The sequence below is a fragment of the Talpa occidentalis genome, unplaced genomic scaffold (genome assembly GCF_014898055.3).
Source record: "Talpa occidentalis isolate TD23 unplaced genomic scaffold, MPIMG_talOcc4v2.1, whole genome shotgun sequence".
NCBI lineage: Eukaryota > Metazoa > Chordata > Mammalia > Eulipotyphla > Talpidae > Talpa > Talpa occidentalis.
Genome location: NW_026555331.1, coordinates 92,530,210 through 92,541,460, shown reverse-complemented (window position 1 = coordinate 92,541,460; position 11,251 = coordinate 92,530,210). Strand labels below are relative to the sequence as shown.

The 11,251-nt window shown below is 37.8% G+C and overlaps 1 long non-coding RNA gene across 1 annotated transcript; it reads left to right on the top strand.

The window, feature by feature from the left end:
* The first annotated feature begins 8,222 nt into the window (after positions 1–8,222).
* Positions 8,223–9,991, top strand: LOC119247211 (uncharacterized). The gene is made up of 3 exons (XR_005125682.2): positions 8,223–8,375; positions 8,820–8,947; positions 9,744–9,991. It is a non-coding gene; the product is annotated as an uncharacterized LOC119247211 (long non-coding RNA).
* The last annotated feature ends 1,260 nt before the right edge of the window (positions 9,992–11,251 follow it).

The window sequence follows — 11,251 nt, the reverse complement described above, 5'->3', positions numbered from 1 at the left end:
CACTTCTGAAATTGATGGCGAGAAACCTTCTGATATTAGACCTCTGTTCAGTATAACACTAAGAAAATCACAAAGAAACTGATGAAAATGTTTATCATATGAAAAAATAAACTACAATATTTATCTTTAGGAACAGTAAATTGGGATACTAGATATTGATGTTATTTCATGGTGTTACCTTTTTACCTTCTCTAAGTATTGTTTCAATGTGTGTTTTAAGATGTTACATCAAAATTACCATAATGCTCTTTGGGCTTCATTTCTTTTACATGCCTCTTGGCTTCTTAACGGTTCCATTTCTGTAATATTTACATAAAAACTGTGCTGATTTCCAGGAGGGTTAACTTAGAATCACTAGAATGCTATCTTGTTTTATAACTACTCAATAGCACACAGTAACTGTCATATCTCTCACTGGTTCCACACTCTACATTCCCATTACACATTTCCTGTGTTAGATAATGGTTGCATCATTCAGATTTGATTCATGAAGTACCATATAGTTAATATATATCCATAAAAGAACTGCTATGAAAACACCACCTCCCCCATAATCAGTAGTTCTTTAAGAAAAGCAAAAATACTCATGTACTACTTGCTTGCAGTTTTTAAATGAGAGGATGTTAGTATTTTTAAAGTCAAATATCTCGAGGCCTCCCTGGTGATGCAAGGGGTTAAGTCACAGCACTATGAAGCTATCCGCAGCCACTGCAGCACGAGCTAGATCGCTGGCCAGGGAGGTGACCCACATGGCACAGCAGATCTCTCCTGTCTTGCCGCAGTTCCTCTTAGATGTATTTCAGTACATCTGCCTGTTCTGCTCCCCACTCAGTCTCTGATGAATCCTCTCACTGCCCCCCACCCTGATCTCTGTTCTGCACCCCTGCTCTTGTATGCATAAGTAAATAAATCTTTAAAAATAAAGTCAAATATCCCTTTGAGAATCTGATAAAAGTTGTAATCCCATGGCACGGACTAGTATAAATGTAGTTAACACAAATCTATATATCTGGGCATTCATAGGGTATATCAAATCTTCTTATGGGTCACTTTGGTCTCATATAACCCAGATCAAGACCATCAAGATAAATCAAATGTCCATGTACCATAAAATATATGCATCTCAAATCAAAATATGTAGGTTCTCATTGAAGACCTTGTTAAAGAATTTTAAAGATCTTAATATATATTTTAACCATAAATAAGTCTACGTAAAAGAAGACTTTAAAAAAAGAGAGAGAGAGAGAATCAAGTAAGGGAAACAATTAGCTCTTCCCTGCTCAATGTTAAACGGAGAATTTCTGTGGGGGAAGGTAGTCAGTTTTAGGAAATAAATATTCAGTAAAAGAAATGGCAACTGGGCCTCCCTGATGGCGCAGGTGGTTGAGTGGCGCTATGAAGCTGTTCACAGCTTCTGCAGCATGTGTTCATGTCTGGCTGGCCAGGGAGATACCCACATGGCGCGGCAGACCTCTCCTGTCTTGCTCACTGCTGCTCCCCTCAGCAGTGTATTTCTGTAGATCTGCCTGTTTTGTTCCCCACTCTGTCTCTGGTGAATCCTCTCACCCTCCCGCACATCTAGCCTGTACCCCGGTTCTTGTATGCATGAATACATAAATCTTAAAAAAAAAAAAAAAGAAATAGCAACCGAGACCGTCCTGTTTGAACAAGTATTATGCTGTCTTATAAAATAAACATTTCTAAAGAGCCACATGGATATACATCTCCTCTTTGTATTACTTGTCATACAGTAGAGTTAATCCTCTCCTGTGTTCACACATGCAGTATACGATACTTACTTGCTCTGCAAACATAAGATTTAATGAGCTGAAACATTTGTACATTCAACACCAGACTTCTTATAGTCTAGGTTAATTCAATGCCAATCAAAAGGCAAAAATCTAAAATATTGCCAGTTCTCTGTGAAAAGTACACTGACTTAAGTTTATTATTATATTAAAATGAGAAGATTAACAGATGAGAAGTGCAATTCATTTCTTGAAATAATTGGTGTCAAATGAATAATACAAGGTAGAAATGTTATTTAAAGTTCAAATTAGAATAAAGTTTTTAAGTTCTGGGGACAGCATAAATTGTCATTTTCAATATTGCCTTGCCATGTTCATCAGTCTTTTGGTAAAGGAATAAAAATACCTAGAAAGTTAAAAGGAAGAAATCTTATTTAGTCCAATAAGCATACCCTTTTTGGATTCTATTTTCAAATAACAAATAAATTCTCTCTAGAGTCTAGATTTTTAAGTTTGGGCCTCATAAGAGACTCCAGCCTGTCCACCATTGACCAGCCCAATGTCCTGGCCTCCCGTTAATGCCTCATTCATTCCAGGCTCCTGAACACTCATAAATTTTCTTCTTGTATTTAATGTTGCCTCAACAAAATTTCTCTAAAACTACATCTAAAGGAAACAGATGCAATAGGAAAAGGATTCACAGAATTAGCAAATGATATCTTCACAATGCTTGTTTTGTTTCCAGTCATCTGCAGTAGGATTCTTCCAATATCCAGTGTAAGGTGTTTGAGCAAACTCTACACTCCAGATGCAGCTTTGGATTCAAAGGGATTTAAGGGAAATCCATCATAATTAAGGGCACAATTGTGAAGGAAAAACCTAATTTATTTCGACAAATTTCTTTGAGCATCTGCATAAAATGTACCCACCTTTATTCTTCCTGTGTTCTTTCCTCATCTTTCTCCTCTTGTTTTGGATTGTGTATCCCAAGCAACAATGATTAAGCATCAAGTAAGATCATAAAGGAGATTTAAACAATGTGATCATTACTCAGAGACACTTCAAGTCAAAACATATCCTAGAAAACACTATAAATTTTAGAATTGTCATATACAAACATATAACTAACTTGCATTACAGGCATTTTTCCTCTTCTCCAATTCCACTCTGTTTACTGGTATATAAATCAGGATTCCACAGGAAACAGATGGTACACTTAAATTAGGATTATTTAAGGAGGGTTTATTTACAAAGGGACTATTTACAGAGGTGTGGGTGTAGGCAAATCACAAGGGGTAGTACAAGAATGCTGAGCTGGTTACAACCAGTCAACATGCTGAGGTGCATAAGGACAAGATAAAGGAGAGTTTTGGAAACCGTAAGGAGATAGTCATACAGAGTCTTATAAAAGGAAGAGTAACCTTCTGAGGAGTATAGAGCCTGTTCTTGGGCATGCAGCGGGGAGGTCACTTTCTTTTCATCCCTGGTACTTTTCATCCCCTGTATTCCCAGTAGGAAGTATTGAGGAACTTTGATGGTCTCAGTCAACAGAACTACTGCAGGCAACCTCTCCACATAAGACACCAAGAATAAATAAATACCACTGGATCTTTTGCAGGGGTTGCCTAATGGCCAAACCTTACCAAAGCCAGAAATGTGCAGAAGCCAGTTGAAAACGTATAAATAAGTCAGTCTCCTGGAGCAAAGATGAGGAGGGAAAAATGCAGATCAATAAGAAAATAGTCAACACACATGATTAAATTCCTGTGTCTACATATGCTCCTTAACACACAAATACACTCATGCACAGAACTTAAAAAAAAAAAAAAAAAAAAAAAAAAACCTTTCAGAAAGGAGTTTTCCCTGGAAATTTGAACTTTTGGGATGTCTTTCATTTTCAAAATTTCCACCATTAGAGACTTCAGAGATAGAATATTACTTATAACCCATGGTTGTTGTGTAGCAATGGGTAGTAAATTATAAAGGAAAAAAACTAAACAAATATATTTTAATACTAGGCCCTTTATATATCTTATCTCATTTAATCTTCAACATTACCCTATGAGTTACAAACCATTGTCCGTATTTTACAGATAAGTTGAAACTCAAGTAGTTTAAAAAACTTGACCAAATCACACAGAAAATACAAGGCAAATCATTGAATCTCAGGCCTGCTTGATTTTAAAGCCCTTTCGGCTAATCTTTCCCCACAAATACTTAATGTTAACAGACTATACTTGAGTACATCAATCTCAAACAGTTAACATTTTGCTAGCAAAAATCAGGTAAAAATAGTCGATTAAAGATATAAAAGGGGAAGATTAGCTGCAGAGAATCCAATTGCAATCTGGTAGACTATTAAAGGGAGAATCCTGGAGGTAAAGGAGTTAGGAAGGGGGCAAATATCTCAGGATAAGGGAATAAATATGACCTTTGACTCCTTCCCACTCTCTACCTTGCTGAGCCAGCCCTGCCACTTTTCAGTGCCTATGGACTTTACACCTAAGGTGTTCACCTTCCACAAAGGAAATGCTTTATTATGTCTACAATGATGCCATGCCTCACCCCATATAATAATTTCACCAGTCTTTCATATTCCCGTGCCCCTACCTGCTGTCAGGCAGCAGTGAGCAATGGTTACTGATTGCAGCCTTGCTGCAAATACCCTAAGGGCTAAGGACTCTTTGGTTTGCACCTGCCTTTGTACACGTGTGCTGTCACAGTAAAATTTAAAACACACCTACTCAGAAAGGAGGATGTTGTTCCTGATGAATTTACATCTTGATAAGACCAAGTGAGTCAGTGACTCCAGGCAGACTCTGCTTGGGCTTTAAGGGATCTGCAAGCATGAGTGCACATCACATGTGCTTTTTTCCTTAAGCAAAAATGACCCACCGGAAATGACTAGTAAGAGAGATTATGGAGTTATGTTCTTTTCATTTTTTTTAAGAGACACACTCAATGCCCTGCTACAGGCCTTTGACGTTTTCTTTTTTTGGAAGAATTAACTGGAACACAAATAACTTCCAGGGCTGGGCAGTCCCTCCCTGAGTCAATGGGGAATCACCAGCAGTCCTTTTATTTTTGCCTCAAATTTCACAGTTGTTCTAAGTCCAAACATTCTTCTAGCTTCTTCAATTTCCACACTGGATTCTGTAGAACTTATTTGTGAATGTTCTGTTTACCCAGTTTGCCTTCCTACATGAGCTGTGAAATCATTTCAGATGGCAAGCTGGATAAAGAGCTTAAAATAGTGTGGCCTTTATTCTTTATCAGCTTAACTTTGCCAACTACTGGCCAATTTGGGCTTTGGATAAATGAAGGAACGCTTTTCAGCTATTTATATTTTCTTTGCCATTCATGGAATAATTTAATTCATAACTATCTTAAGTAAAAGATCCTCTCTTAAACTCATGGAGTATTTCTTGAACAAATATCTGATTGGCTAGGTCTCAAGTTCCTCAAATGGCTCAAAAACTGAAAGCTGGCAAATATTTGGAAATTAAAAAAAAAATTAAAAATACTGTCCATAAAGTTCATTACAATATAATTATAACACATATCATGTGGTATTTATTGATAAATTGTGATCCATTTGTACACATGCAAGAGTTCATGTGTTTCATTGCTGGAGATAGCAACTGGACCTCTACCACCTCCATCAACATCACCATCACCACAACAGTTCCACATACCCTGTTTTTGTGTAAGACCACTTTCAAATGCTGAAAAACTTTGACTGCAGTGTCTCTGGATTCTTATTTGTACTGACTTATAGTTGTGCCTCTTTACAAAGCAAATACTTTCTCTCATGTATTAAAACTCTGTGTGCCCCACAAAATATATGTAGGACAATGACAATGCTATTTTATTCATCTGAAATTTGGCAAACTCGTCTGTGCAGATAGATTTCTGTAATGTCCCTTGTTAAAATGCTTTACTATTTTTCTTTTTCTTTCTGGCTTATTTCACTGAGCATGATCCCTTCCAGCTCCATCCATGTTGCTGCAAATTGCATGAGTTTCTCGTTTTTGATTGCTGAGTAATATTCCATATGTACCACATCTTCTTGATCCAGTCATCTATTTTTGGGCATTTGGGTTGTTTCCAAAGCTTAGCTATTGTAAATAGTGCTGCTATAAACATAGGGGTGCAGGTGCCCTTTGGAATTAATGTTTCTGTGTGGAGTCTTAAAGTGCAACACACATCCTGGGGGATGTGTAATCCTGTGTGTGCTAGACACAGAAGACATAGGGTGGGGGTAGGGGGAGGTCATGTCTCCACAACACAGAAATCAAAGCTAAAAGCTAAACACATCTTCTTGCTTCTTCAGTGCACTGTATGATTTCAATTACTTTGACGAATTAGTGTTCTAGGTAAAATAATGATTGTATATTTTATAGCCTCATGACATTTCTTTGAATAACGGGAAATAGACTCGTGTCACACAAAATTAGGAAACTAAATTTCACAGTGCCTTGTAAGCTTTCAGTCAAATTACAATCCCATGTCCATCAGTATATAGTATCTTTCATGAAAAAGATAAATATTCTTTACATTGTTTGAATCTTTCCTTTTCTTTTTAAATATTCTACAGAAATTCTACCAATATGCCACTGATACTTTTTCACAAACCAAAACCCAGATTAAAAAGATGTACTACTGTTTCCTTAGAAATATTTTTTCAATATAAGAAATATTTGATTCTAATAAAGGTCTGACTGGCTGTAATGTAAATAAATAGGAGTTTCACTTCCTCTTAAGCATTTGAGAGGGATTTTACTGTAAGAACTGAGTTTCATAAGCCTTTGTTTCTGGCCTCTAGGTAAACTCTTAAGTAAAAAAGATCAGTTACCATATGTCTCTATGGTGGCTATGCCATACAGCCCAGGTGTATAGTAGGCTGTACCATCTAGGTTTGTTTAATTATACTTTGTTGCTTGCATGATGACAAAAATCACCCACCAAGGCAGTTCATATATACAAAGGACCAGTTCTAAGTCTCATAATTTAAAATAAGCAATAGCAAGCTTTGACAATACCCACAATTTGCCCAAGGAAAAATGTCATTATTCTCACTTTTGTTAACAACAGTTTTTGGGAAAAAGCCATAAATCACTCTGACGTAAGAGAGGTAACAGGAAATTGGCCTACAACTGAGTCATCTCCGCTATCAGTATGGAGATAGTTTAATGGTTTGTTTACACAAGTTTTCCTAACCTGTGAAGCAGAGTTTTCTCTGTAAAACAAGAGAAATGCTATTTCTCATAACTTCCTTCATTCAAATGTAAGGAGAAATCATAGATTTTTTTTAAAAATCATACATCTTCTCACTAAGATATTGGGCATTTAACAATTCCAAAAGCCATCATCATCTAGGTCATCGCTTTGTTTTTACTGGAGATATCCTTATTATATTTGACAGCAGGAATACAGAAATGTTCCTCAAGTCAAATTCCCCCAATTTATCTCCAGACCTAAAGTATAATTTCTAAATGGACTATAAAAGAAACTAAACAGATCATCAAAAAGCTTGGTAAAATGTCACTGTTAGCATTGTAATAGTCATTGACGATCCTGTTAGTCATGAATGCATTTCAGCCTTTAATTGCAGTCATGAGTTGCTTTCCAACTAGGATATTTTCTGATAAATGCCTTGTTGGGTGATTTTTGTCATTTGTGCAAGCAACAAAGTATAATTAAACAAATCTAGATGGTACAGTCTACTATACACCTAGGCTGTATGGCATAGCCAACTGTGTCCACCATAATATTTGTGACTTGTTATTGATTAAAGTAAGGTTAAGGGATGTATGACTGTATATATTTTAATCCTAAAGGGCCATGTAAATGGATTTCAGACTAGCAGTTTTACGACTTGGGCCACACTTTCGTTGGCATCAAAATCAGAAGCTCAAAAGAAAAAATGAGAAGCTCAAGTCTATTCATTTCATCAGCATCTCACATTTCAAAGTGAAATAATATGAACTATGAACATATGTGACCCTTTTAGGTGACGGTCACCAAGGAAAAGACTAAGGAATAGAAATTCTATGCAGGGCCTCCCCAGTGGCGCAGCGGTTAAGCGCTGGGTTGCGAGGTTGCCCGCAGGCTCTCCAGCACCAGTTCGATCCCCGGCTGCTCCCCGGCCACTGGAGGAAGGTCCCACATGACGTGCAGACCTCTCCTGCCTCCCGCTGCTCCCCTCAGCAGTGTGCTTCGTCAGTCTGCCTGCTCTGCTCTCCCCTCTGGCTCTGGTGGGTTCTCTCACCCTCCCGTGCTTCTGACTGTGCCTAGTACTTGTATAAATAAATTAAAAAAAAAAAGAAAGAAATTCTATGCAATAATCTTATTGGAGAATGCTCTGGGACTGAATATTCTTTAAAGGAGTGAAAGAAGCAGGATCAGGTGAAAGAAGAACTTCAAGTACAACAGAAGCTTCACCATATCCCACAGGGTGCTATGGAAACAGAATGGCCTTACACAATTGTTCTGGCTGAGACAAGAAGGATGAACCTACAGATTCCACTGGCCAGCAGCCACCAGTCGTTGGAAAGGTCTTACCCCTGGTGAAGTTGGGTGAAGCAGCTCCCTTCTGCCAAGAGCAGTGTCCTGAGAAGTACTCAGGTGTGAGCCTTCAGCAGTTGGTACAATGAGAGTTTGGATCATGAAGAAGGCATCTGGGTAGAGCACTACAGCATCCACTGTGAGGGGGAAATTTTCCAAAAGTCGGGGTTTGCAGAATATTATTGTAAATGAAGTAGTGATTATATTTAGTTTGATAAAAATGGCTTGAACTTTAGTATCTCTAGAATAATTACCATCAATAGCTCACTCATAAGCTGACATAAATGAAATTCAGAGAGAGAAATGATGCAATAAATTACTTCAAAAAGTAATTTCTAATGACCTAATCATCTCCAGTGTCATCATAAGTTCCATGCAGTCAAGTCTGTGGACCTGTGAACTTTATCTTATCTCTGAGTTATCTCTGAGTCACCTAATGAAAAGAATAAGGAAAACGTAATCTTTGCTGCCTAACAGTTTTCTTTTTCATCTGATGTCCCAAAGTTCCAGTTCTGGAGAATGGTTTGGCTCTTAATGTGAGAAAGGCTCCTCAAAGCACATGGATGGTATGCTTGGTGGAAGGGAAGTTGAACGCATACTACAACTTGGCAAAGAAGACATAGAAACTCAAGGTACTGGACAATCTTTCTCTTTTACTACCTGTGAAAGGGAATAGCACGTCAGCATCTAAGCACCTATAAGTTCATTCTCTCCTTATGCTGTATATCACTCCAATTAAAAGATATTTAGATGTCCTTTATTTTCTAAGTCGCAGAACAACTAAGGTCAACAAATGAACTTTAAGAATAGGTAAGAAAAATACAGGCCACTTTCTAAAAACCATACTAAGAATTTATAGGGTATTTTTGGAAAAGTGCATATTTCAAGACTACTTTTAATTTACTGTAAACATTTTCTTAATTTGAGAGAAAATATTTGGCTGTGAGATGTGCTAAAATAATATATCTTGGTAGGGTATTTTTATGCATCATACAAAAAAATAAAGAAAATTAAACAAAAGTTCTAGAAAAAAGAAAAGCAACTTTCACTTTGAGATGACAAACTGAATTTTGAAATAATTTCTTTGAAAAATAACTTGTACTTCCCTAAAATGCAAGGAGTTAGAGGAAAATAAGTACATCGCATAAAGAAAACTGAAACTGTGTCCAGAATCAGTTTTGACTGTCATGGCACTTTCTGCCAGTTGCATACAGGTTCTCCATGGGTTTACCCTGGTACATGCACCGCATGTGTCAGGATCTGCCCCTCAGTGGCTTTGCAAGAGTAAACCGATTTTATACCTCAGTGGCTCACTCTCAGAACATAGACTCGCACTAACAAAGATCACAAAGATTGATAAATAAATCAGGTTATTAATATTTAGCAAGTGTCAGCCGATGAACATGGACACCCCCTTATATCTGACAGGTACATCCATCTCAGGAAAACTGCATGGAAAGTCAAATCATCAGACAGTGGCTGGATTTACGTGGAAAACGGCTTGGTCATTTCATTGAATTGATTCTATTCACAGAAGGGACTATATTCTACGCAATTGCTATTTCTGAGAAGTAACCTAGAAACTTACATAAGTTGGGCAAGGCACATCTCCCCTGGATAAAGAGTTCTTTGATGGAATCTGGCAATAATGTATGATTCTTCTTCTCTATAACTCCAAAGATAGATCCAGTTTGGTTGGTACTGGAGTTTAATTAATTTTGAGATCCCTTAGGAGGGGGAGAATATAAAACTAGGCATAAAAGATATTTTTTATCTAGAGCGATAAAATCAAATGTTTGCAGATTTAGAAAACTAGTTAATATTCAAAATCAAAAAATCATATACTTTTATTATTAATTTAACAAAATGCCTGATTCACCATTTAATATTTTCCCACATTTGACTCCTTTTTTCATGTGGCTGCACTTTTCCAATATCATGTTCTAAAGAGAGACTAGAAAGATATTTCCGGTTTTTTCAGCAGCACAGCAAAATCAAATTTGTTTTTTATTATAGAGGTTTACAAAAGTTTGTTTCAGTTTCTCAAGTTGTTATTATGATGCTACATCTTTATCTTCCTCCCTTGTTTCTTACTTAGGCAGTAGGGCGAAAGAGAGGCGGTGGGTCCCTTGGAGAGCCCCAGTCCTTTGATCACCCTGGTTCCCAAGGCTCCCTGCTGCTGCAGCTGTTCCAACAAGAACTTCAGTCCCTGTCCTATATCCCTATATCTCCTGCCCCTGCGGTCTTCTTGGGAGGAAGTGTACAAGACACTGTGAACCTGGGTCAGAGGAAACTTCCAGCAGTGGTTCAGATCTTTCCTTGGAATCAAACTTAATGCTAGGATGTTTCCAGGTCTGCCGTCTTGGTGGAGGTAGTGCCGGCCGCAGAGACCACACACTTAGCCCCATGAATGACTCTGCCTGGCTTAGAAGGGGCCCTTTTCCCCTGGGTTTGATCAAAGGCTACTACTTCCTCTGCCTCCACACCATCCAGTAGAATCCAGGGATTTTGAGAGGGCCTGGGGGTGGAAAGGAAGGAGGTGCTGAAGCTTAAGTTTCACCAGCATCAGGTCACATTTTGCCTCACTCAAGTTATTGGTCTTACTAGGGAACCATCCTATTTCAAAGTAGAGGCACATAAAACACACAGATTTCAGATCAGTCCCTGCAGATTTTGTTCAGAATTTGGGACAGGGCCCAGACTGCATTTTTTAATAACTGTCCTCAGATTTCTTATGCTCTGGTATATTTTGGGAAAAGGGCTGGAATTCTATTAGAGCATTTCAACTTTGAATCTTTAAGCATGGATTAAATATTTTGAATCTCAATAACCAATCTTATTTCCCTCATTTCCAGCTTTCTAAGATATATCTGTGGGGGCATGCACACGTGTGTGTGTGTGTAGTGGTAGTGTGAGGAGGGAGAATGTATGGGTCT